This window comes from Hetaerina americana, unplaced genomic scaffold (genome assembly GCF_022747635.1).
Source record: "Hetaerina americana unplaced genomic scaffold, ioHetAmer1.1.p SCAF_9, whole genome shotgun sequence".
Taxonomy (NCBI): domain Eukaryota; kingdom Metazoa; phylum Arthropoda; class Insecta; order Odonata; family Calopterygidae; genus Hetaerina; species Hetaerina americana.
The window spans coordinates 54,246,485-54,273,741 of NW_027287538.1; positions in this window are offsets into that span (position 1 = coordinate 54,246,485).

Sequence of the window (27,257 nt, forward strand, 5' to 3'; positions counted from 1 at the left end):
TTTTTGCACTCGCGAAATTATTTCCTCTTGAAAATATCCATTTGTGAAAGCTGATTCGTAAAAATGGAAAGTAGCGCCAAAAATTGACAACTCTACCTCCCGTTTCAGTCAATATTGTACATTACTACTAGAATATATACTCCAGTTGTTTGGCAGAAGAATTACAAATTTGTTTATCTTTGTAGGGAATTATAAATTAAGCAAGAGTAAAAGTTTGGAATACAACTAGAAAGAGGGATGCAGCATATTTGGGTCATAACGTAATGACTTAGTCTTTTTGAGGATTCACTATTGTGAGTACGGAGATACGAGATGTGGGGAAACTGCTAGGATGGACGTAATGATGAAAAGCACAGTGATATTTTATCATAAGAGTAGATTTCTTTTCCGGGTGGCATAGTAAAACTATAAAACTTTTGCAATGTACTGAATAGAAACAAAAGTAATAATTCATATGCATAATATAACCTCGTGTACACAAAATGTATTGAAATTCCATATGATTATTTTGGGCGCACAAGAATGATGTGGGCACATTGCAATCAAAATTGAAAGAAAAATATAAGCTCTGCAATTATTTTTCGCTGAAATTATCTTAAAGAACTTCCATAGCGACCAGTCAACATCGTAATTTTGTGGAAAACCTAGGTATACTGATGATACTAATTTTCCCTCTAGATATCAGATATTTAAAGCAACAATTAATTTGAAAATTATTGATTTCACTTGTGCTGATTCTCATATCTTAGAACCTTTTTGTTAGCCAAAAATATTTGTCTACTTTTCTCAATCATCATTATTTTAAAAATTTATAATAAATTTTTTAATGTCACATGAATTAGATTTGTGATTTTAATTATTGTTAGAAGTTTTCTACCGGATTAGAGTGAATTTTCAATAGATCCCAGTACTATATGTTCTTGAGCACGCTAGCCCGAACTAACATGATACAAAAAATCCCATTTTACATATTAGAGAATTCCATTGTTTTTGTCTCTGCATGCTTCATTTCACCAGCATGCTGAGAGCATTTCTCAATTTGAGTAATGGAAAAAAGGCAAATACTTTAATCCAAAGATCAAAACAAAGTGGTCTCCTAGCCAGAATTCTGCCTGATTTAGAGTACTTTAGCTTCTTAACGTTCCACAGCTTTATCTTGTCTGCGTAAATTCTTTTCCCTTACCGCGCTTAGTCCTCCAACTTATGCTTTAACTTCATTTTCTCATATTTTTATCAAATTCTCCTAGTATCAACCTTTTTGTCTTAATCTCTTTTAGATGCTCTTGGTAATTTTCCTACCTTTTCTGATATTTCTCATGGTTTTATTGAGTTTATTATTAAGGATGAAGGATATTTTATTTCTACTAATGGTCTTCCAGGATAGCGTGAATTTTGATGGCGTGAAAGATTTTTTCAAGTCTTTCTTACTGCACAATGAGGAAGTTTTTCGGAAAGTAATGACCTTGCTTAATATTAACAATTGTGATGATATCACCGCGTATGTGAATTGTTTTGAGCAAAGTATGCATTCGGAAATCAGCTCGTTGATTATGACTTTTTCATTCAGATAAAAGTAAGATAAAAATGTTTAGAATTTGTAAAATAAATAACATAAATTAATAGTTGTCAAGCTTGAATTAAAGTATTTTCTGCTTGACTCTTTTGTGTGGAATTTTTACGCGTAATAACTAATAATAAGGGTTGTAGAATGTCCATCTACCAAATAATAATTGCAATATTTTTTCGTATTTTTTACAGTTCATGCCGTAATATGTGTTTTACCAATGTAACAGCTTTGCAATATATCAAAAGAAAAAATAAATTTCATAAAACTCTGCCTAGGACATAAAAACTTACTTTATGGCGTTGTTCTTGTCTTAAATTTCACTAGTTGTTTCCAAGGTCCAATTAATAATTCTGCCCGTAATATGGAAGACGACTTTAGATGATGACTTAGCTGCAAACGTCGAAAAGTAATAAGGGGAAATATTTTATGAGTGAGTTCATTTATAATGTAGATGCATTACATATAATTGTTATAACCCGCTGTTATACTTCTGATTGTGACTGAACGTTAACCCGTTAAATCAATTAAATTGATTGGGCATGGCCAGGTGGTCAGTTAGGCTTTCCTTGGCCTATATTGGAATAATATCGGGGTGTAGAGATGCGAGTAGATCAGGGGTAGTAGCGGGAGTTATTGAAGAAGATGATCAACAGATGATGATGGTTATGAATAGGAACATAATTTGGTAGAGATGTGGAGTTCAGGGAATGAAGGATGGGTAGATAAACCCGGTGTCGGCATTAGCCAAGGGGTTCAAAAGAACACGTTTAATTAGACGGTCGGCGTACTCAACTTGAAGTTCTCTCCACATAGCACTCTCTTTAGGAATCGGTATACAATGGAAAAATTCAGCCACCTTCGGGTTACAATCCCGGGTCCTCGGCGTGGAAAGCGAGTGCACCGGCCACCAGACCATTCCGATCCTCAGTACTTTTCCTTACCTAAAATCAATTATTTCAATCGTTGGATGGTAATAATTGTTATTAAAATCTTAGTTAATTCAGTAATTCGTTAATTCATAAGCATAGAAAATAACATAAATCAGTAAACTACCTTTCCTGGGTTAGGACGGCCGAAATGTTGATTATAAAAGTGTGAATAATGCGTACACAAGCTTTAGTCAAGTATAAGATGGACATTTACCAAATTAAAATAAATAAGAACCACACTGTGCTACGATATTAGATACAAGGAAATTATATACAGTTATTGATAACTCCTTGTACATTTTCCTCTTCAAACTTATATATGATCCCGCACAATGTTGGATGCATTTAAAAACAATTTTTCATGAAGCTTAAAGTGAAATGCTAAGGACATATTTACCGACTATCTGAAAAAAAGATGAAAACGGGAGATACCAAATTCGAGTCACGCATTTCGTATCGAATCGAGCCCCTCTTGACGAGAGTTCGAGGATTCGAGGCCCGTGCGAGGGAAAACGCATTGAAAACGAAACTGCGCGATTTCAAACTGACTAGTGGAATATCCGAGCGAACTGCGATGCTAAATGACCGCCGATGCATTTGCTCTTAATGTGGAAATCCCCCGCAGCAATTCAAAGATTACTTTGCCATTGCATAAGCTGCTGGCCCCGCGGCGGGCGGGCAGGGGGCGAGGCAGGGAAAGGTGTGTGGGGGAGAGGATTGGGGTGATGGTGGTATGAGGCGGGCCGCGAAGTGAAAGGGAAAAGGGGGGCGGAGAGTGGAATTCTTTTTTTTTTTTAACGGCGCCATAAATGCAATCCCCCCTCGGACATAAAATCTCTCTTTCCATCATTCCTCCCCCCAACCCTTCGTATCCTCCGACCACTCTCTCTTTCTCTGCGATACGACCAGGGATGGAACGGCTTTTCTCACTTGATGCAGCTTCCTCCTTTTGAAAGGCATTAGAACTCAAGTTATTGCCTCCCGACGCTTTTCATTTTTTATCCTCTCCCTAGATATCAACGGACATGAGCCAGAGGGCTCTTTGCACCGGACTCCCGAGAAATGAGAAATACTTATTCTTGGTTTTCGTAATTTCTTTTCATGCGTGAGCATCCTCGACTTTTTCGGACTCGGAATTACGAAATACGCGGGCGTAGGATATTTCTTTTGCTGCTAAGTGAAATAGTTTTCTTATTTGTATGATTGCCTATTGATTTTTTCGAAACTATCGGTTCATTCAGGAGATCACGTATTGCTCAACGAGTCAGGGATTTGACATAAAAATTCTTTACAAAAACATTTGAATTTTGTGAAATATATTCTACAGTGAATTCTTAAGGCAAAAGCCTTTGAAAGAAGTAATTCTATCCCAGAATTTCATGCTAAACTTTTCTTTAGGAATAGAATATAGCTGAAATATAATTATTTAGGCATTTGAATTAATCAAATTATCATATTCTGATGCCTAAAATAGGATATTAAACCGTATGCCGTTTAATTAAGGCTGGTGTGCTTAAATGAATGAATTGGGAATATAGGATTAAGAACCAAATATCAAGTAATCAATAATGCTCGTAATATTTTGAAGAGAAAATTATATCCATTTCGGTAGATTTTGTTCAGTAACGATTTGATGTTCCTTGAGTGGTTTCGTATTTTCACCACTATTGAGTAAATCCGAGCATTGGCCTAAAAGAGCACTCCAAAATATTCCGTTCCTTACCATGCTTTTAATTTTCTAATGGCTCTTTACACTGGAATATTTAATCCCCTGATTACGGAGCCAGTACTTGTTCTTCCTCGGTAATTTTCCCCCTCAATGTTGCAATGAAAAAGGGACCTCCGGGAAAATATCATGCTTCAGAAAAGTCTTATTAGTTTCCCTCTTTTCCTGGGAAGTATCTTTCATAAGATTCCTTATTCACAAAACCGTTGACGTATTTTTTCATTTGTAACTTCATTTATTTTATTTTCACCATTCTTTGGTAGAATTATATTCCTGTTACCCAAAAACTTTCTTCTTCTGTTTCCTCTATCACTCATTCTATCATCCATAGAAAACTAGACACCCTATATTTACCGATTTGATTATTTCACCCGTTAAAATATTTAGATAAGCACCAAAAGCCTTTATAAGTCCATATTTTAAATATTACTTACATTTTTCAGACATCAGTGTTCAGTTTGACCCAAAATAGCCCAGGCATTGGTGCCCCGAGAAAAAGCAAAAAACAGAGTGTTTTACTTTGACTATAATCAAATTATCCGATAATACATACGCGTTGCAGACTTTTATAGCCCAATTATTTCTAGCTTGTTAACACGCATTGCGCTTTCTGGAATTTTGATGTTTTCGTGAAAATAAATCTAACGCAACACAAACAAGTTTTCAAAATTTTGCACTGCATATTATTAACCATTTTATATTTGTTTAATATTTATGAAAAGTCATTATTAGCTCGAAATATTCCAATGGAATGAGAAATAGGACACATTATTAGTAACAACTAATGACAACTCGATTACAATGTACGTAAAACTTGAGTATCCCGTTCGCGATCCTGTAATTTTAACTAAAATTGAAAACGGATTTTCCATGCAGATTTGTCGCTAATATAATCTTTCCTTCAGGTGTGTAAAGATATTCCCTGAAATGGTGTTGCAATATTTCTCCATTATTATGTAATGTTGAAAAAATGTAAGTTACTTTTTCATTTCGGTTTTCATCACATCACTAATTGGATGCAATAATGAAACGCTGATTCTCTCATGTAAATGGAAATATTATTAGCGTCCCTATTTGTCGTATTAAAACCAGCCAGGTACTGGCTTTCTAATGAGCACGTTATTCTTGTTCTCGGTTTTCTTGCTGTCGCCTATTTGCTTCTTTTTTGTGCTAACCTAAACGAAGCAGGCAATCAGCGCCTGTCATCTTCATAATGAACCCACACACACCGTCAACACTCCCGCCAGAAATTTCTGTGCCTATCTAATGCAAGAAACAGGCTAAACACGCAGCCGTTTCGGTTGCAAAAACCTGATGAAATATTCAGTCTTTCAAATTTTTATTGCTGCTTATGTTCAGAAGAATGAACGTCTCGCCGCATGTTTCTTTTGTAAAAATTGTCCGCCACACGAAGAACCCTATCATTTACTATTCTGGTGAAGCGTAGGTATTCATTTATTTTTGACGCCTTTCATTAAGGTCTCATATGAAACTGACGTGAAATCTGGAGGGCGTTGTGGTTTACTACTGGTTCTTTCAAATTTTGTCAGGCCAAACTTATTCCATTAAGCTTGTCAGACTTTTCCTAAGTCTCGCTTTTAGGTAAAAATAATGATAATTGGATGCAAACGTATATCCATGATACTTCATAAGGCATTTTCGTTTTTCTCAAATGAATTTTCAACTCCGTTTCACTCCTTCCTATTGACTTGGTAGACCTTAGTCACAGTTTTTTGCCGATTTTAAGTGCGTTTCTAATTTCCTCTCGAAAATGATGCAAAATCAGAAATACGAAAACATCCTCTTGATATAAAGTAAATTTAAATTTCCACTAATCAGCTTTACTTATTTCACGCCGTGGGTAGATGGTAATTTTAATAGCAGTTATTTAATTTATGACACCCTCAAATATTTGAGGTCTTACCGTATAATTAATTCTTTTAATACACTTTTGCCGAATTTCTAAAGTATAACAGTTTATCTTAAATACTTTCAAGTCAATTTAAAAATATTTTGATCCCGTATGAAAGGACGGTGGTAGGTATGAATTATTTTCTTAGTTAAATAGCCAAGATATGGCATGGAAAAATATGTAATTTCCATCATGATTCTTTAACACCTGAGATATTTTTTGATTAAAATTCCTCTGTAAATGTGAAATATTAGTAAAAATCATTAAATAATGGTTATATACCCAAATGAAGATATTTGAATAGAGATATCCTGGAGGATGAAGAGTTAATTGAGTGAACTCAAATGTTTTGGTTAAATACTGTCCTAAAGTTTATATTTAAACAGTTTTCAAACTAATGCGCTGAATAAAGAAAAAGTAACTTAAAGTGTCAAAACCTTAATGTCTCTTTTCATAGAAAATTAAGTATTTTGAAAGAAAAAATAATACAGCACCATTATCGGGAGCCTTCATTGATCGTTATTTTTATATATTGAGATAGGTTTAGAAATAACTTTCTTCACTGAACTTCAACTCCTATTTGTTATTGTTATTACCCTCTTATTTTTCGGAGACGTTCTCTTCACCCTCGCATAACCTTTAAACACATGGTTAATGAAGTTATATTGACAAATATTCCTCATAAATTATAATGATACATCCTTATTTCGGTAGTGTGTTTGCTTGATGACTGTAAAGAAGGTGTGTCCACTTGAATAGGATATCTTCTGCATTTAAAAAGATTCAGTGTTTGCAATAGCAGTAATGGAAATCGAGTCTCATGTGCAAGGAAACGGCTGATAAAACTGTCACTGGGAGTCATATGATACCCTAGAATTAGAATAACCTTAATTCGACTGGACGAATCCGATCGTCGGTATAATTTCACTTCATCAATTTAGCAGTCTACGTTGACCGCTTGAGTGTTTTTTCCCATCTCACTTCCTCTGATATTTACCGAAGGAAAACATTCATGTGAGATCAAAGGACATTCGTTTTTCCTTGAGCAATCATATCTTTAGTGACATGGGACTCACATCCATGTGCCTTGTCGGAAGAGTGGATAGAAGGAGGGAATCTTAAAAAAAAAGAGTCGCGTGACATTTTGAATGATGCATTCACCGACATACTTACCTCCGTGAAGGATAAAAGCCTTGTCGCTCCTAAGTTCTGGGCCCTTGGGATAGGTCACTGATGCTTCCGCCTCTGCGTCTTTTCAAGGTTAAGAAAACCGATTCCTTGAAGCAAGGAGGAAGAGGAGCACGGGCGTGTAGGTGGCAGGAGGTAGGGGGCAGGCAGAAGTTGAGTTCCTGGGCCCCATATGGTGACGTCATTGGTCATGAGAAGTCCCTCATGAAATAAATGGTAATAGCTTTCATCTGACGTTTTCATTTGCCGAGGCACTCATTCTGTCCCCCATGAACATACCGAAATGAAACAAAGAAATTTTTCTATCTTTGAAATCTGGTTCATGGTTTGGTGGCGTTATTCCAATATTTATTAATTTCAACAATTTTTAATCTGGAGCGTATGTTTTCGTCATGTTAATTGCCATGAATATTAGCTTTTGGTAGCTGCCGAGTATATTGTTCAGGGTTTCTCAATCGTTGCGGGTTAAATTATCAGGTTAAATGGTGTCAATGGCATTTTTTCTGGTGATGCGGCCATAAATGGCAGAGAAATGTTCAACGTTGATAATTCTGGGTGCGCAGATAAAAAACAAACTTATCCCACATCTCGCGAAGTACAAAAATTCAATTAGAAATAAATACTTAATAGCAGAACATTCTTCAAAGGTCCATACTGGTATATTGTTTACATTTTCTAATCTTTTGGCTTGAAAACGATGATGAATTACAATTTCTGTTTCAGGAACTTTACGGATTTAATGGATCATTTTGTTTCTTTTAAAAGTTTAAATTTCTGTGGTAGTAGGTTACATTTTTTGGATTTCGATATTCTCCGATGCACATTAAAAGGCACCATTACCATTAATTTCATGGGAAAATATCTGTTTCTGTTAGTATCCATAAATAATTTTCATTTTGATCCTATGACTTCCAATAACCGTTCCATCAAGATCAAGCCCTGTGCCGCCACCTTACTTAGGAATAGATACTGAGGGGGCTCTTAGTCTCTTATTTCCCTTGTCATTGTCTAGCCTGAAAAAGATTTTGGGTTTGATGTATTTCCTAAACGAATATAAATTAAGCTTGTATAAATTATATGCTTATAAATAGCTTTGAATCATACTTCAGAATCTACTCATTCCTTCCTCATGTGGATTCTTATCCTAGTTTAAAAAATGCCCTATCCTTTTTCTTCGTTGTTAGTGATTTACATGTGATACAAATTTTCCGTCTTTCATCGCTACTTGCATGGCATCTCCAAATATAAATGTCTTTGTAACGCCAAAAATATTTATACAAAACCAATAAAAAGTAAAATATGAGTGTTAGATGAAAGCACCTGTCCATTAATTTGCATTTGAAATATCTCGACACTATCCGCGACACGACCAAGCTTCTTGAATACTGCAATGCTTAGAAATATGTTCATCCAATTCTTGGAAACTCAAGTGTTCACACATCGCAAAGGACTCACAATGTGTTATAATGCATGAGTATTGCAAGCTAAAGTGTAATTTGTAGCGCACAATTTAGTCAATATGTTGTTCAAGGTATATGGGAGACCCTTCTCAAGTCAAACTGGTCAATTTGTGTCGACCAGTTTGACTTTAGAATATTAATGAAAGCATTATTATTATTATTAATAAAAGTAGTGTTATTGTTGATTTTTAAAATATTAGTGAAATCAGTCAATATGAAGTGCTGCGGTTGCATTTTTTCGAAACTTGGTAGTTTAAGACATACATTATCATTTATAAGCATTATTGAAGGATTTTCAAGTATGTGAATATATGAACCGAGATTTTCAAATGAACGTTAAAGGAACTCGAGCGAAGAAATGCTGGGCGTAGGAGGAGAAGAGGGAAGGTTATTAGGAGAAATTTGTAGAGGGAAGGAAAAATGGACGGAGGAAATATTCAAGCACTAGATTTTATTAAAGAATGCGATGTATAAGAGAGATATTTGGGTGAGCGTAGGAGTAAGAGGGAGTAATATTCATGAAAAATGAAATATATGAAACAAGAAAGTATGCGTAACTGGAAATTCATCCTCTACAATACCAGCCATGCGGGTGTATGTGGAACTTTTCAGCATCCTTTAGAAGTTTAATATGTTTTTGAGAAAAATATGACGTTTTTAGTTTTCCTGGAATTATTAAAAGTTACATCTAATAGGCATGCTAATAATACTAATCAAATATTATAAACCACTGTATATAAAAATTAAATGAATTTTATCGGATTTATAAGTTGTAATTGAAAAAAAAGAAAATCCAGCCTAGGTATGCTCTGTCTACGGGTGGAATGTATAGATAGGTCGGAACTCTGTAAGGTTAAAAACATTTTTACAACCGTTACTTATTTCTAAAACCTGTGCGTCATTCGGTAGAGCGGGAATCTAATGGTTTTACCGTATCCAAGAAGAGACCCGACCAATAATCAATTTGAGCTGCTGTGAGAATATGGACTTTTTATTTCCATACCAGAACGAGCTGTGAGATAAAGATTTCTCTGTGATGAATTCCGTAACTTAGGCTTGAGATTAAAAATTACAAGCAACCTAAGAACAAAAATCCAAAGTCTTAAGCGCTATTAACAGATCCTATGGGGTAGTTTTTGTCAAGAGATTAGAGAAAAGTAATAAATACACTAGCGATTTCCTGCTAAGGAAAAGAGCACATAAGAACATCCCGGGACAGTTCATCTCTAAAGCATCAATTAAAGATAAAAATGTGTCAGGTTTTAATGGTGGAGAGGCAAATATCGAACGGATATGTTTGAACATCTTAAATTGGTGTGCAAACAGTAATACATCCAAGTGTTGTCAGTCCGAAAAAAAATCGTAAATTAAGTGAATAGGATCGCAGCCAAGTGTGTTCCCTCGGGACACAAGAGGTCATATTAAGAGGCCTCTGAATTAAAATTTGCCACGGGAGCATGCAGAAGTGGATTGATTACGCCAAAACCACTTCGGACTACTGCCAAGAGCGAATGATTCGCTGGATAAAAAGTTTTCGAGAGTATTCAAGTTTGCTCATGAGAGGGGGTTGACGCAAGTTCACTTTTCAAATTAAATAAATTATAATTGTCACGAATAAATATTGATGTGACGATAGGGGATATATTAAAATCTAACAGTCAATTAAATTTTAAATGAAAAATCGGTAGAAATAATGAAAACAGAACGGTAGCTGGAGCCATGTTCTCTATTACAGTTGTTATGCAAGGGGCCTGCACTTACTTTGTCAGTGTTAGTGAACAAAATCGGTCGTTAGATTTAAAGCTGCTCCAATCAAATCAATGGCTTACATTTTACTCTTACTGATATGGCCGATATGCTAACTGTATGATTTTACGTTAATTATGAATTATTTTCAAGGTGATAATGAGAAGGCTATTTGTTGCTCTATTCTCGTATACTACATTACTACTTATTTGCGCTAGTTGCTTTACCTCTCCGGACGGTCCTGGAGGTCCGTACCTACCTCGTGATAAGCTCCCTTATTGCATTGAATTATATCAGGAGCGAAATCGTTTGACAATTGATTCAGCACCCTTACTGGGAACTGGGATAGAACCCGCAGCCAGCAGACAATTTCGTTTTTTTACCTAACCAGGAGGCATTAAGCATTTTTTTCTTTTTCCAACGGCTTTATTTAAAAACATACTACCAAGCACACATTCTGTACCTAAAGGAGTAGATACAGGGAATAAAGTTTTGCAAATTAATGTAAAAAAGTCTTCTACTATAATTCTTCAAGGCCTCTTTCCAAATTGTTTGCATTTCAAGCTCCTTTTTATTCATGGGAACAAATTTAAGCCCAGCGGTGCCACATCGGGGTTATAGGGCGGCTGGGACAGCTTTGCCACCTTTTGTTTGGCCAGGTTCTCGGTCTCGAGGAAGGTAGTGTGGGACGGTGCTTCATGTCTCCAGTTGGCAAAGATCTCCTCTCTGACGCGTTTTGCACTGTATTCCGTAGCTTTTCAAGGACTTAAACGTAAAAATGGCTGTTCACTGCCTGCCCCTGTGGCACAAAATCTTCTTGGAATGCATCACATTGGTGGTAACAGGCGATGAGTTATATTTACTTATTTTTTAGAGAGACCCGGTATATATTATTTCCTAGTGTAAACTTAGCGTTATCGGGCAGGTTGTGGAAGTGTTGTATAATCAAAGAAATAACAAAAATGGTGCGTTTCTAAACTGATAGTGTGGAAAGGGTCTTGTCTGTTCCTTGAATTAATTTTATATATACTATTAGATAACTTAGATAAGGATACTTTTATATCGGAATTTTACTCCGCTCTACATAGAATCACCAGCTATTAAAGTTCGTTTCCTAAATATTATAATGCCGTTTTGCCAGAAAAAAAGTTTCTCTCTCCGAAAACGGTACTCTTGGGTGATGATGAAAATTGAATTATTAGCCCCATGATAATACAAACGATTGGGTATCACTTGGTTTTGGTTCCAATTTTGGTATCTTTAGTTTATTTGAAATAAATTGGAATCACGTGATTCTAAATATAAACTACTACATTTTACTTTTTTTCTAATTGAGGAAACATTAGATGATTGAATTTTGCCTTACAATACTTTAAACTGCTCACCTATTGTTCACTGCGCATGTGAAAAACTTGCATGTGAAATATAGCATCATTATTAGATACATTTAAAAAGTTATATTATAAACAATGTAATATCTTCAAAATTAGATTTTTGGAGGTACTTTCATATTATAGTAATAAGATTAGAAAAGAGCAGGTTATTTACTCATACGCCTTTCTTAAAATCTGAAAGACCTATTCACGTGTTCAACTGAACATGTTTTTAATACTAGGTGGGAGTGGCCAAACAATCCGCAAGCCAAAAGTACCAGATTTAGGGAAGAATTATCCAATAAGCATCTTGGGAATCCTAATTTTAAGTACGAGGGTCATCCGGAAAGTAGTACCCGTTCGTGAATTAAAGACACAAAAGTAAATATTAACAAACATAAAAAATTTTATTTGAAAGAGGATACTTTAAACTACTTCTCAACATAATCTCCAAGCAAATTAAGGCATTTGCCATAGCGTGTGACAAGTTTCTGTATTCCTGCTGCATAGTCCTTCGCCGCCAGCTCATTGAGATACGCGAGGGACCCATCTTGCACAAATTTTTGCATAATGCAGATGGTGTTTAACAATTTCATGAACGATTGTTCGAGAAACATTGGGAAAATGCTCACAGATGTCATCAATTGTGATGCGCCGATCGTTCCTCACGAATTCGTCAACTGAGCTCACCAGTTGGTCTGTAATGACAGACGGTCTCCCCGAGCGCTCATCGTCGTGTGTGTTCCCCCTCCCCATGTTGAAGTTGCGACACCACCGCCGAACAGACGACTCGTCCATTACATTGTCTCCATACACCTCCTTTAATTGGCGATGAATATCACATGGGCGAACGTTTCTTGCATTGAGGAATTTAATCACTGCCCTCACTTCACAACTGGCGGCGTTCTCAATTTTTTTAAACATTGTAAACAATCACAGAAACAACACAGGCAATGCTAGCGTCACGCAACTTGGCTCAGAGAAGGCAGACAAGCCACTGAAGCTATCTGACCTCGTCCAGCGGCTACTCGCGTCGTCAGCACTTCATGCGGCACGAACGGGTACTACTTTCCGGATGACCCTCGTATATCATTTTATAAAAGTTAATACAAAGATGATTAATCTAAATTAACATAATTTATGGAATAGGTGATGTTCAGGCCATACCCTCTTACTGACTTTGAATTGTAAAATTTTTTCATGATGAAATGGAATTAAATAGTAGGTAAACGGAAATTATGAACAGTTTTTATGAAATTAAATCAAATAGGAATTTGTTCTCATAAGATACAAGTATATCGTTAGCATGCGAAAAAATATTAATTTTGAATTATTTTTATGCGCCGAGATTGCTTTACTTTGTTATTCAAATATTCAGTTAAATATTGCTCCATATAATTAAAAAGTGCAAAATCTTGTAATTATTTTACCAAATTTTCACACAAAAGCTCAGTGGAAATATTTTAACCTGTACTCGTATTTCAATGGATTTTGGTATTTGGAGTGAATGTTACTTCCTGTTAGCGAGTGTGAACAAATTATTGATTTCTGGTCATTCATCATTATTCCTGCTGTCATTGTTTGTTTGAAAATTGGGTCTGATATTGGGTCTTCCTCAATTCTGATCTACTTCAGTTATTCATTGAAATAAAGGAAACTCGTATATCTGTTTCTAAAAAAAATATTATCCTTGTCAAATATGTTGCTCTGAAATTTAAATTTTCCTTTTAACACACTTTGTCCTTCCTGACAGAGTGGCCAAAAGGCATTTTAGTAATTATCAAAAATATTTTTATTTTATTAAGAATAAATATACAAATATGTATATTTTTTATGATTTAAAAATATTATTTTATCAATTTCATGTGAGAGATCATCTCTTATACAATGCACTGCTTGATCTGCCGGTACATCCTTGAATAAACAATGCATTTTTTCGACAGGAACTTATTGTAAATCATTCACTGGAATGAGGGTACATATTATTTGTATATTTTTTGATGGTGAATCTTAATTATTATGGTAATATAAAGAATAATCATACCTTGACTACGCTATTTTTGAAATAGTAATGCGACTTTATATTATCTAATTATCACAAAATGGACGACAGATTTAACAAAATGTCATTTATCTTGTTCACTGGTCTTTTATGTTGATTACTGCCTCCTCATTTCTTAATTTGTTTTTAAAATATGCATGAGTTACATTTTAATTATGCACAGTTTTAGAGTTCAACTAATTGAGAGAATTATTATTGAAACGTAGAATCATTAAATACATATCTCTCATAAAAACCATGGTGGCAAATAACCTCATCGTCTGAACACAAATTTTTTTTACTCCACCCTATTAATGACAAAGAAATTATATTATCTCATCTAGGGAACACCGCCCATTTTAATTGAATTAATGGCCACTTAAATGCAAAGAAACACATGTATATGAATAAATTATGTAATGACTTTCGGATAGGTTATTTAAAAAGCAGCGTGATGTTTGGGGAATATTTAACGGAGGGAGAAAATCCATGCATCACTCTCCTTAACCTCGCGAAATAACGGAAAGCACTCCTTGTCACATATTTCAGCGTTTTTCTCCCATTTCCTCCTCTCGGTTCCTCCCCTCGCCCCCGGCCCTCGTTCCGCGGTCAGGAGTGGCGCGAGGGAAAAGAGGCAAGCCTCGCTGCTATCCGTTACATTTTTCATCAGACTCACCTCCCTCTCGCTGCCTTCGAGTAAAAAGAGTTACGGAAAAATATACATACGTACGCGAGAGCATTCGGTTTCCATTCCGTTTTTATTTTTTTATTCAATTTGCCCTTCTTTTTTTCCACGTTGGGCTCGTACCTATATTTCCGCTGAGTTATTTTCGACTGCTCACTTTCCGTGCGCGGCACGAGGGTAAGTGGTGGCGGCTAAATGGTCGGCAAGTCCCCTTCCCCCCCCTTCGCTCTTTCTCTCCCAGCAAATTCCCTCTCCGCTACACTCCCATCCTCCCTCTCCTTTGCCTCTTTCTCTCGTGCTCTCAGTCTCCGGTAAAGTTCCTCCGTATATGCACCCACTCTTTTCCACTCGCTTCCACCATAACACTGCCCCCCTTTTCCCCTTACATATCTCTCCTACTCTTTAAAGGGGTTCATGCAAGGAATTATTTATGCGAGGAAATTTTGCAACTCTCTTTAACTGAAGGGAAATTTACTATCTTTATCTATGTCTAAAACAGCGATTCGTCGATTGTGAAGGAAAAATAATAGACATTCTATGTTGAGGTGCCCATAAATTCCTCTAAAAAAGTTATATTTTGATAATGTTATATAGTAACAGGATCTTCAAAACCTATTCTGCCTAAGAATTGCACGTTCATTATCAAATTATGATGAATGTTCTATGAAAAAAATTATGATTAAATGTAAATAAATTGAAATATCAGCTCTCGGCCGATGCTTGCCTATGTACCTGGGCTATTGCGTTATGGCAGTTTTATATGATTCAAACACCTATCTATAGAAAATATTCATTTTAAAGGAATAATGAAGTAAAATATGCTAAAGCATAATAACAAGACGAGAGGTTCTCTATCTTATCAGATGACCTATCTGACGCTTCAAATATGGCCTTTAAGCTACCATCGACTTATTTTAGCATATCTAAGAGTCGGTGATTGCTCGATAAATTAATGAAGACACTTTATAGCCGAGAAACAGAATAAGGTAAAATTTTGTACAAAGAATGATGGCTGTAAAATTGAGCGTGACCTTTCGCTCTTTACCGGCACTATTCATTCGTCAAAACTTCCATTGACAATCTGATGATGCGAACTCTACAACCGGAGAAACAAATCAATAAAAAGGTTTTTACGAAATATTTCCTGAATAATTCTTATATCATCTGAGTTTATCACACAAGTTCATGATTTAACAGTTTTGAAACTATTGACATTTTAAATTTGCTTCATTATTTCATAGTTCAGAAGAGAAAACTTGTACTTTTCTACTAAATACAAACTATTAACAACATTAATAAGTCCACTATAAAAAATTATTGGAAACTAAGTCCAGGTAGGATTTATGTGGTAACCAGCAATCCTCACGCAGGACTAAGGACCGCAGCATCACTGTCACAAACCTCCTGTTTTTATCTTTATTCTTTTCACATCATCTTTGTCTATTTATACTCATTCATGAAGTATTCAGGTACAAAACACTCACTTTTACGTCGAATTGGTGTAATACTAAGTTCTTTGATTATTTTTGCTCTAATTCTGTGCTCTAAATCACTGCATTGATACATCTTTTCATGTGTTTTGCAATGCATGGGTTTTTAATCTTTTAATTTTATAAGTTCATTTGGTTACAAAACATTTGCTAAAAATCTTTGTACCATATTTCCAGGATGTGTATGAGGCCCGTTGCTCGAAAAGTTAACAGATTTATACGTAATGTTTTTGTCAATGCGAATGGTGTCGCTGTTACTAATTGTGCATTAAAATATAATATTCTTATTTACCTGTATTTTATAGCAATCTGGACGTTTGTTTACCTATATTGCTGTGTTTCAACTCGGCGTTTGAGGTGATATTTAAGCGACGTTTGAAGTCTGATATTAAGGCTTCACTTACCCGATTACGATTTTCCCTCCGCGAATATTCAATGTTCGTCAACCATACTCTTGTACTTCACTCCTGTCTCTTTTTCAGCCGCTACCGAACTCCAATCCCCCACCCGCATCGCTTTCTTCCAGGAACACTCGCGGTGATTTCATATAGCTGATAGTATAGACCTTCCTTCTCCCTTTGTATGATCTGTTTCACCGACTTGAGGCATCATCAGGTTTCTGATGACGACGCAAGTCGTTGAAACGCGTTGTGTTTTAAAATGAAGTCCGTGGAAAATTACTGACTCATCTAATATTGACATCAAACAATTCCCCGAAGGGAAGCCTGAAATTGTAAATTATAGTTATCACTAATATTAATTGTGATACTATTTACCAGTTTTGCGTACAATATTATGCTTTCTACCAACATTCATAGAGTACGGCCACCTCATTCTAGATATTCCCCTCTCAGTTGCATATATTCATGATTTTTAGAGCTATCGATTAAATATTCAACGATTTCTTCCCGTCACTTCGCAAAGCCCAACATATCCATACTTACACACAATGGCTCCAGTTTTTATTTTAATCTCCAGGTCCTCAGAATCGTCCTAACCCTATATTTTAATTCTAACCGCACAGAACCTCTTTTTTTCTTGTCTTTCACTTATATCAACTTGGAAGAGTAAGGGTTTCTTGTGGGGACAAATACGGAGGCTTTCCGCTTCCACTAACGAGTGCACCATCTCTTCCAACTGGCTCATCTGTAGTTGTTAGGAATCATAAATACATGTACGAGTGAACATTTCAGCGCAAGAAATAATCGCAGTGTTTTTCTGTGGTGTTCTTCAATGACGATTGTAGCATGACACCATTATTTTTAATGGCAATCAGCTGTATCAGACGCCTTTGTAGCCAAAACCACACCGCAAAACGGATGCTGCGTAGACTACTCTTTGTCTTGTTTCTACCGTTTGGCCGAAATGACATTTGTGATTCTACTGTAAATAGGCATCATTATTACCACCAGTTGAGTTCTGGAGGTGTCAACCGTGCTGTCATTTCATTTGTAGTCTATGAGAAAATATATCAGATTAATGAAATACTTTTACAACTAACGCAATTTTTAATTATAACAAAACACAAGTGAAGCATCTTCTTTGGGGAATTTTCACTGTTCCATATATGAACACTGTACATTGCGCAACGAGGAAATTACGATCGTCTATTTTTTGTGTCCGCTGACACAAACACTTGGGCTCGTCCTCGTATGAGATGACTATATGAATCTGTTAACACAATTTTCTTTGGGTCTTTAGATATATTTCTTTAAATGAGGAAAAGACTAACACAATAAATCTTCTAAAGGGTATCTAAATTAAAAAGTGCTGTTTTGTTGCTTGCGAAATATTGTATATACTTTTCATTGTGATCGAATAAAATGCTTGGCAGGAAAATTCATGTTTCAGTGGCACTCGGATTCCTCGTTCTTGGCTTTTCTGCATTTTTGTAATTTACGGATTAAAGACTAAAATTGTAAGTCATTAATTTCAAATCTGTGACCCCTGAACTCAAGGAGCCCTTGATTCAATTTTGCAAACTTTTGCAATGCGCGAATGTGACTTCCTTAGCAAACACGTATGTAATGATAATGAATTATTTATCGTAGTAAACCCAGCAGAACAAAATTTATATTTTCGTCATGTTCTTAAATCATCAACCAATCTTTAATCGCGGAAGACATTAAGGTCAAATGGTGAATTGAATTCTTTTGTGAATGCATTTAGGTCAAAATTTGCCATAAAAATTTGTTAGTTAATACTTTGTCATTACAAAAAGTTCCCTTGATTCACAAACCCATTTGTTGAAAAAGCATTTAATTGTAGAATGACAACCATTTACTCAATTAAGGCTTTTGATTCATTGATTGGTTGTCTATGTATCATGGAAAATTCAGATTTCTTCGAATGACAAGAGATGTCAAGTAATTTAAAATTTCAAGAGTACCCATCTTTATATATGCCGTGAATCTTTAAGCTAATATATTCCTACTGAATTTTGAACGATTATTTAATGTTATTTACATCATGTCTTTCTCTCCGCCATGATTCTGAATTTGTTTGTTTAATTTGGTAATTAATGTAGAAATGGTATTATGTGCTTTTTTATTGAGAGATATTGCGGAAAGAAGGAATTTATTTTCCCAGTGAACTCGGCAATCAGCATTAACAAAGTTATTATGCAAGAGAACGGGCCTAATAATAAATTACCATGCAATCGCATTACGCTCCTTTTAAATTAAATGATGAATCAATGTATTACTGAATGGTCCGATTGAGTGAAATGACATGGATGTTTGTCATAGAAAATATGGTAAAACATATTTACATAGGGCGCATTCATATTCCGAATCGGACGCGGATTGGAGTTTGAGATTTTTACGAGAGGCTTTGGTGGCGCCTCCTGGTGGTGGTCCATCCGCAACAAACGTCACGCCCCTTCGCCCATGGGACACGGAGACCACCAAAGGGAAAGGGCTGCTCTTATTCCATAAACGGCGGGTGCGCTGCTTCCTCTGGTTCACCTTCTCTTTCCATTCTTCCCCCCGTTCTCCTCCGAATTCGATCTTCTTTACCATGCGTTTCTGCCGCCATCCCATCCTTCTGCTCTTCCCCTCTGGAATTTCCTCGCCATTTCGGGACGGACTTTGCTCGTTTGCTTTCCCGGGTGTCCAAAGCCTCCTTCTCTCACTCCTTTCCACCCTCCCATCAACAATTTATTCTTTCCATTTTTATTTATAAAAGCGTCCGCCTTCCTTCTTGTCCTCTATATATTTTCTCCCTTCTTTGAACCGAATTCCTCTTGTTTTCCAGAATCGCCCGGCCACGATTTGGGGAAGTAGGCCACTTAAACCTCGAAAACCTTTTTACTCGGTGAATATTACACGAAAACTAGTACAGCTTGAGAAAATAGCACTAAGTTTAATTTTTAGCACTATGCACCGATTTAGATACACATATATATGCATCTAAGTCGGTGTATTCAAATAAAACGCCCTCCATAATTATGTTTTTTTCGGGCGGCATTGGATATAAAAGCATAATGCAATTAGACGATGAGCTTTCTGGCATTGAGAAATCAAAGTTTCAAACTTAGGTTATCGTTATACCAACGAATAGTAGATGTATCTTGGCCCTTTTGATTTGTGCAAACCGAATTAAATATTCAACAAATCCACATGTTTTACAATGAATCATTTTATCATTTTTTTCTTATTGTAATCGTAGGAAAAAAATCATGAGAATCATTACTCTAGGATGTAGGATGCATCGGAACAAATATTAATCAATTAGGTTTTTGCTTTCAAAACCCAACTAAAAGTACACTTAATTATTTGCATTTTAGTAACGATCGTCTTGTTTGTCTCATGTGAGCACGATGTGAATGCCATAAAAGACACTTTAAAATGATTTTTGTCTTTGTTTTTCATATTATTTCTCTTATTTTTAGAATTCATTTGCCCAAATTGGGCAATCAATAAGCTTGTTGGCATATTTGGAAGTATTACAATCTTGATATAAATTTTCACACTCATAAAGTCACTCTGTTTGATGACTTTAAAAATAAGCCCACGTCTTATGGTGTATCTTTAGATCTCTTCGTTAGTTAACGTGGACATTGCCTTTACTTGGAGAATATCAACAAATTCACTTTAATATACAAATAAGGTTGCTTGTTTTTAAATGTGAACATTAAAACCGTATCTCCCTAATTGAGCAGTTGAACGGTCGTCATTCAACTCAATTAGTGGCAATTTAACTGTTTGTCTTTACCGGAAGTTACAGTTGACATTTAACTTAAATAGACATTTTAAAACTAAGCCTAACTCTTCTTTTCCGTCATTACCAACGATTAAGGCAAATTGGCTTAACCTACACAAGAAAATTCGAATAATTTCAGCAAATTATAATTCACTCCTCTAAACTTAACTACTCGCCTTATTCAAGATAAAGAATTAGTTTATGATGCTTTTTCTCAATTTAAAATCAGTATGTATTTGTTATCATTGAACTAGTTGGCCAGGTAAAATACGAATTAGGGAATATCATATTTTGACAGTCGTACTTAATTTTTAAATATGGCATAGGTTGATGGAATAAATGATAACGTCTAATATCATTGACGACAGTATAGTTAATATTCCACAATTTTACATGAAACAAATGACTGTTTTAGGGTATTTCAGCATATTAACGCGGTTTAAGTTAAGACGTATAGGTCAATTTCACTATTGATGATAGAAATTTAAAAAATGTACATAGCCTGAAAGATGGAGTTCAATATATGAGCCTATTTATCCAAGGTATTCATGGTTAACCATGCTTTAATTAACATACTTTAGTTCTAAGAATTAACCTTGTAGCTCATTTCATGCTTATACTATATTACCCTAAAAATTATCTGCTCACGTGCGCGAAAAAGTTAGTGTTCAGGGCTGCTCAATCCAATCAGCACAACCCCAAAAAATAGCTGGCATGAACTAAAAAACCTGCCAAAAACAGTTTCCAAAGACTAGTGTGAATAGATTTGAAGAGCTTGGGGGAGAGGGGGTAGAAAGTCGTTTTGCTATGAACTTCGTTCCACTTTCCTGCTCTGCATAATCCGTCCCTCGCCTTTTTTCCTTCCGATGGCTTTTAGTCCATCTTAGAGCCGTCTCCCCCGCTATCAGCCAGCCATATGTGCGCATCGAGAAGGGGAGTGGGCATATGGGGCAGGGGAGCATGCGAGATCAGCGTGGGCTCTCATGCGGATAAGGAAACGAAAGATCGTAAATCTGAATACTATATACACACGAGCCAATCCCTTTGATGGGCGAGGAGCCGCGGGATGCTCCTCATTTTATGTGTTCTTTTTTTCCCTTCCTGCGCCTTTTCCTTCCCCTCTGCACCCTAATGCCTCCCCACACCCCACCAAGAACATCCCTCTTGTCATATTTCCACCACCGCTAAACCTCTCGCGCATGTATGTATGTCCCTGACCCCCCGAAGGGCCCGCTTGCCTATCGTCCCACCCGCCTCTCTCCCCAACTCTTTCAAGAGTGATTCCGATTGGATTCGTAGCGAGTTATGCGGGCGGTGGCTTGCACACGGCTGGTCCGAAGACGGAGTTACTGCCCGCAGCGGTGCCTATGGTTAAGTTGGCGTGCTCGGAGATGCGCCCTGAATTCGGAAGGCGCCAAAGGGCTCGGGAGTTATATTGACGGGAGAAGGAAGGGAAGGTGGGGAAGGAGGAAAGGGGTGTTGCGAAAATCGGGAGGAATCATGGCGGAAAGGGTGTAGCTGTCTGCGATATCCCCGGAATCTTGTCCATTTCTGGTGGGGAATCCCCCCGAATCCCTCGCGCGGCTGGACGTTGGCCGAATACATACGCTTCGTGGGTTTTCATCTCGGAAGTGCTGGTCGTGAGGTGTCGGTTATTACTTTATATCTGCAAAGTTTCTCCGTCTTCTATTCTTCCTCGATGAACGTGGTATTGTGGCGGGACGTCTTAGGAAAATACATTTACATGCAATCTCATTTTTTGTTGCAGTAAAAAAGTCGAAAATTCCTATCCCGAGAAAAAAGTTTGTCAAATCCAATTTTTCTAAATGCATGCGTGATCGAAAAAAAGATTTAGTTTAAGGATTACTATTGTTATTCTTGCTGTCTCAAATTTCATATCTAAGTATTTTTCTTATCGTCGAGAGAAAAACTGGAAAGAATCTTTATAGCTCTCGTGTATTAACCATTTTCAATGAGAGAGGATTAATATCGAAATCAAGCCAAAAATACCAAATCCATTCTATTCGTAATGAGATATTCTTACATAAGGTTTATCACGGTTCAATTTAGTAATATATTTATTATTTGATTTTTAATATTGAAATTCAATTAATCAATCAAACACTAATATGCTAAATGATTTAGCATTACCATCAGTTTGTTATAAAAGATATTATCTCACGCTTTTTAACATGCCTTGAACCTCGGATCTACTTTACTCATGAATGTGTAACATCATTTTTTTAAAGACACCATTCATGTATTTATAAAAGCATAAAGTATAATTATTCTTTTTAAGCCGAGCTAGTCGACAAACATAATATGGTTTCTAGGACGCACTTGCCTTACTTTCAGTTATGTGCTCTGTGCATGTATATTTATTTTCACGTAATGTGCAAGTTTGATGAATGAGTAATATTTCGATGATATATGATCTTTTTGGCATTTCAACCATTTAGTTTGCCAATGCTGATGTTTAAATCCAAATTAACATTAAAAAACCGTTATCTATGAAAGAGTGGATTCGATTGAATCATAATTGGGTGACTTATACTCGTATTATTGCTCGATTTCTACAAGTCTGTCTAAAATTAATGATTAGCCACGCTAGTCTAGTTGCATTTAATAATATACCGGGATTATTTAAGGAGCAGACTAAGTCTGTTTCAACATCTTATGGCTTTGGAATGACTATTTATGACTAATGTGACCTTGATAAAATTAAGACCATTTAAATGTCATTCACATTTATCAAATGTGACTAAATAAGAGTATCAAGAGGAAAATATTTATTCAGGCATGAAAATATTCAAACTTATTTTTGCTACTATCATCGATAAGAAAAGCCTCCCATCAGACTCTACCTCTCCCTCGAAGTAGTAGTTTGCAGGAGAGGCGACCGACAGCTGAGGTCATTTGCGCCATAGGGGAAGGACAGGAAAGGATGAAGGGTGGAGAGAAACCCGGCGTCGGCACTAGCTTACTCTTAAAGAAATGCGCCAAGGGATCCGCAGTTTAATGTCCCATCTGACGGAGGCCATACTCACTCAAAGTGCTCTCCACAAAGCACCTCAAATGGGGATGGGGATACCACTGAAAAATATCTACCACCTCCGCGATTCGAGCCCGGGCCCTCTGCGTGGTAAGCCAGCACGTTGGCTACCGCATCACTTGTAGACCGAGTGGGTCGGCCTGGTATTAGCTGCCACAGCTGCGGGCAAGAGTGAAGTTTACGGAATCGGCCTCAGTACTGCGATGTGGAAGGCAACGGAAACCACTGCATTATTCTTTCTAAAATATGCAACCTTTCATTCAAATTAAGTAGAAAGAAGGGCTGCAGTAAACCAATCCTAGGACAGAAATACTAATGTGATGACAATATAATAACATCGTACTGAATTTCTTGAACTTTTTCATTTCGAACTTATCGAAAGCTATGCATAATGTAAGAGGTAGAACATACTAATTATTAGCAACAGTTATGAGACGTTACGGATATGACCATAAAAACAGCAATCTACCCTAAGATCGGTTTGATAGGTGATGATAGAGTTCATCCAGTACTAAGCCCGACGGCGTGTGAAATTCACACATCAGGGTAGGCGGGCCAGTTTCTCTCCCTGTGCCGGTTATGGTTTCCCAGGAACATCTGGGACCCGAAAAATTACGTGCAGGGTTGGGTAGCTTGTAGAGCTTGAGTGGAGCTTCAGGTGCCCTGAGAGGCTTGCCCGGGAATCGAGCTCGGGCCCTGCGATCATTAGTCCAACACTCTACCCCTGGACTACCGTGACCCACGATATGACTATTGGCTGAGAATTGTCATATGGAAAATACTGACATTTTAAAACAATAATACTGTACGTAGGCCATGCAGAATCTGCGCGGTATTGTAATTCCACTTCAGGTTTAATAAGTCTTTTATTTGATTTTACCTTTAGTTTTCTGTTTAAATTTAAATTACTCGTCATATACGTAGATTCGAACAAGAACTTTGGGAAGCTTCATGTAAGATACTTGAAGTCCTTTAACATCCTTTAGCAATATGTAATATAAACAAGTATCACTTATTAATGTTCCACCATTTTACAAAAATGGATGTAAACATTGCTAGATAATTTGTTCTCATGGCATGGAACGATTTCCTGGGTAGATATTTGGCCGAAATATTTCGTCAGGTCGTTATTTCCATACCAAAAATGAGAAAGAGAGGCCGACATGAGTGCTATAGAACAGTAAGTTTTATTTCACACCCAACTGAACTGGAGCTTAGTATTATGAATAAGAGGAAGGAGAGGTAAGAAAATGATTACTTACAGGACCATCAGTTCAGGAAGTTCACGTACGCTCGTTTTCCAGTAATGAGGTCACGAATAGCGTGGAACATAGAATACAATCAGGATTTTTTTCCTGTGTCATAGATTTCGAAAAGGCGTTTGATTGTATGAATTGGGAACAAATAACGAAAATATTGTATAATATTGGCACAGATTGGTGGAATAGGAGTCTAATCCGCCTGTACATGTCTCAGGCTACTCAGGTATGAGTGTTGGATGGAAAGTCGGGATGGGCAGCGTTAGGCACAGGGGTAAGACAGGGTGTCCATTATCATCCATGCTATCCAATGTATACTTGAAGGAAATAGTTACGAGGTTTAGAAAAAACTTGATTTAGGAAATGAAGTTGGTACACAATCCATTGAACCAGCTAGGTTAGGATAAGATCAAGCTTCAGTTAGCAAAGAAGTCAAGGCGTTACTAACATTGTTGAATGTATTAGAAAAGCAGAATGATAGGTGCTGAATAACGGTATTTTACAATTTAAAAAAATAATTTTGTGCCGAGATTATACAATAATGATTAAAAAATGTTTAGAGGTTTTAAATAAAGAGGAAGGTACATATAATTTTGAAAATTAAAAATACCAAAAATAGAGTGGGTGGAGCAGTTTCACTATTTCGCATGTGCTTTGGACCAGGATGGTCAGAGCAGTAGGGATATAAGAAGAAAAATGTCTTAAGTCAAAAAAACTTTCACGAGGAGGAGGGAATTGAGGACAGGGACGTTAGTATGGATATAAGAAAATACTCGTTAACACTTTGAAATGGGATGTGGCTATGTATTGCGCGGAACAATGGCCGTTTGAGCAGAATGACAGGCCTAGATTAGAGGCTTTATAAATATACGTTAAATGTAAAAAATGATTGGAAAGGTAAAATGTGCGAAAAAGAAAGTAACCAGGGAAGTGCTTGGAATAATGGAGGTGAAGAGAGAATTGTTGGCTGAAATCCAAAGGGGGCAAGAAAGTTTGCTTGGCATTTTGATTGACGATGGGTTGATGAAAACTGTGATAGAGGGAAGAACGTTAGTTAGGTGGGATAGGGAAAGGATTGGCTTGCTGGAAAAATGAACGGAGAAACGAAGAATGCGGTATTGAAGAAGGGCTAAACGTAGTATCAGGTTGTTTTGTTGGGAGAAGGAAGAACTTATTCGCTGTAGAGTCCAATGGGCAATAATAATAATATGGAACGATTGCACATAGTTAAGCCTGATTCCATCAGCTACAAGTGAATACTTAAAAATTTTAGTCCAAAAGAAAAGTAAAAGATACACATTCTTTGCTTGTTAATATAAGATTTCTCTCAATAATGTATAAGCTTAAATAAGTAAACAAGGGATTAATATTTTGTTTTAAATGGTATTCAATACTTATATGTTGCTGGAAAAATATTATTTTGTAAAATGCACACATCATATTGCTGTGATAATTTTTAATGCATATGTTTGCATCAAATTTTCTTTTATTTATGATAAATTTTACCTATAGAGTGTTCTCTTAACAGAGCAATATCTTAAGTATTCAAGTTTAGATTAATTTATATAATGATGCATATTTAAGGTAATATCAATTAAAAAATTAATGAGATAATACTTGCTGAACATGAATCTAGAAGAGGAAAGACAGCAATTTATGTGACGATGATTAAGATGATATCCCTATTGTGTGCAATCCTTACGATAGGATCTATTTACGTACGATGCAGTTGATACGTCAATGAAATTAAATACTTATTATTTTTAATTTAACTTTTAATGCAAACTTTGTTTCCCGACGATCATTTCCTCATCACCTTCCTCTAAGCAAATTTTTTGTCTCACCCTTGATATTATTACGTACAATTATTACTATTATTACTCGTATTTAATCTCGCTGTAGGTAAATTAGTTGTCAGTCATAGGCGTGAGGACTTGCATGGTGACAGCCGAGAGCTCACGAAAACTTCGAGTCAGCTGGTATTAAGTTTTATGCACCCGTTGGGGCGAGAGTGGATAGTCGCGACTTCATCCTCCCACGCGCTTGTTCGAAGGGAGCAAAAGCGACGTCTTTACGCTCTGGTATTCATTCTTTCCGTGGACAAACGCATCAGCATCTCTGGAGAGCTGGAAATCCTCGGAGAAACCTGGAAAATCCTGAGATGTTCGCTGGGAGAGAAGAAATTAAATGTAAATAAACAAAGCGTATTGTGCTATTTAATATATTTAAGAGAACGGGAAAAGTATTGCAAAATAAAGAAATACGAGTGAAAAAAAAACGATAGGAAGTAAAATGGCATATCTTAATATTTCAATCTTATTTGCATTAGAAAATATGTGTGGGATGTTAACGATTAAATTTAATAGAAGACATTTAAAAACAAAGAATAGGAGACTCATGAACAGAACCGTAGGTTTGAAAATGAGAGAGAGTAATGAAAAATGCAAGGACTAGCATGTACAGAAGATAACGCTAAACGGGAGTGGTTCTTTAGTTATCAATTCAAACATTTTCTTCCTCTCTTTATTTTGATTAAGATTTTCCTGCGCAAAAATGATGACCTGAATTGATCAACAGTGGTACCGAGGTGGACCTTTTGGCGTTTTTTGTCTTAAATGGCCATTTT